The sequence below is a fragment of the Mus caroli genome, chromosome X (assembly GCF_900094665.2).
Source record: "Mus caroli chromosome X, CAROLI_EIJ_v1.1, whole genome shotgun sequence".
Classification (NCBI taxonomy): Eukaryota; Metazoa; Chordata; class Mammalia; order Rodentia; family Muridae; genus Mus; species Mus caroli.
In genome coordinates this window covers 146,311,091-146,312,984 of record NC_034589.1, presented here as the reverse complement: position 1 = coordinate 146,312,984, position 1,894 = coordinate 146,311,091, and the positions used below count along the sequence as shown (strand labels likewise).

The following is a 1,894-nucleotide window of genomic DNA, read 5'->3' as shown; positions in this document are numbered from 1 at the left end:
TTACCGCACAACCACCAGTTTTACTTGTTGGACTTTTTCCAAATAGACATCTTGTTTAGCCTAAGAAAGTTAGGAAGGTTATCAAATTCTTTCATTTCATTATTATCATTCCCACTTTTGTTTCAGGAAGTGTTTAAATTATATTTTTACCAAAAGTTTGGAACTGAAGCTTTAACTCATTCAAGCTTTGAAAAATATCAGCCAAATAATCTATATGGAAAGGCCTGGCATCAAATGCAAAGCAGTTTGTCAAACTTGTCTCATTGTCAATGCTACATCACATATACTAAGATGTCTTCATATGACTTGGGCTTTTCCCAACATGATACTTTTAGGATAATCACTCTACTTAGGGTAGCATGCTTCCACAATTCTAGAAACAGCAACTATCTGGACCAAAACAAACATGGCACTTATTTTATTGATGATAGCAATCTCAGGGCCCACTCATATTCAAATGAATGAAAAAACAGGTTCTCTCTCAGTAAGGAGTCAGAAGATCACATTTAGATCATGTCTAGCTGAAAGAAAAAAAGCAGCACTGAAAAACATTTTTGGAAAATATAATCTGCCACAGCCAATTTCTGAAAGTTAGGAAAGAATATGGACAATAAATTCTCAATGTCACAGGTCCTTCCAATCTCCACTTACCTTCTGCTCTCATATGATTAGTGTGCCACAATAACTTCTTGGGTTATTAATAAAAAATGTTGGAGCCAAAATCCAGTAATTCTGATAAGATACATATGTTTCCCTTTTTCCAGTGGCCACATTTTGTGATAACGCATAGAGTTTTGCCATGGACTCTCACTGACAAGTGCTAGAGGAAAAACAGAAGTGCTGAAGATGCCTTTGCAGGGTCGTTTCTTATAATCCCAAGCCTCCCCTTCATTCACTCACTGTAAAGATTATCTTTTATACTAAAGATAATGTTTACCTGTTACAAAACTCCAGTAATATAGATCTGGTATTGTGGCCCTATGGACACAGGTTTCTATCAACACACAAGTCATACTTCATGCTGCAAAGTGACCATTCCTGGTCCAGTTAGTAGCAGAAATTATAACTGCTTCTTTGGACTAATGAATTTTGCCAATAATTCTCACAGCCTATCTCAAGCTACAAATGAAGTGGCTATGCAGCCAGTTAAAATTCTCTGGTTAGCAGCAAATGAAGACCATCAAAAAAAAAAAACCCACAGCTAGGCACAGTACAAGAGAGCAGTGGATCTTGGGAGCCTAGTACCATCATCACCTTCACATATCCTTCATCTATGGCCTGGGGAACATCTCAGAAGAGAAAGTGGAAAGATTGTAAACCCCAGAATACCAGTAAGTCTACTATGAAACAGTTTCTCCTAGATATGGCTGCATAAACAAGGCCAGAACTATAGAAATAGCAATGGACATGCTAACATGGAAGGGAGAAATTTTAAGAGTCTCCACCCCTAGATTTAAAAAAAAATGCAGGTAAATATTGACTGCTGGGAGAAGGAAATGATGATCCCCTTATTGGTTGTCCAATGCAGAGTGGTCAGCCTCGAAACCATATACACACAAACAACAAAAATGAACTCAACAGGAGATAAATATACATATGTGTATGTCTGTAACAAATCCGATCAAAGAAAGAAGTTGTCAATTTGAGAGTGGCAGGCATGGAAGGTATTTGAAAAAGGATAACTTAGAAGCCTGGCAGAAGGAAAAGAGGAGAAGTGATGTAATTCTATTTCAATTAAAACATTTTAAAATCTCTCCTTGCAATGTACAAAAAGACACTTTGTCCACAGTCTTGTTCTTATATCAGTCAGGAGCAGAGCAGATGGCAGTCCTTTGTTCATCCTAGCTTGATGCCTGGCTCGATGACCAAACTGTCTTATGCCTAGGACTCATAA

The 1,894-nt window shown here is 37.5% G+C and overlaps 1 non-coding gene across 1 annotated transcript; it reads left to right on the top strand.

The window, feature by feature from the left end:
- Nucleotides 1-1,751: 1,751 nt before the first annotated feature.
- LOC115030180 lies at nucleotides 1,752-1,894 on the top strand. Its single transcript, XR_003835800.1, has one exon. It is a non-coding gene; the product is annotated as a small nucleolar RNA SNORA48 (small nucleolar RNA).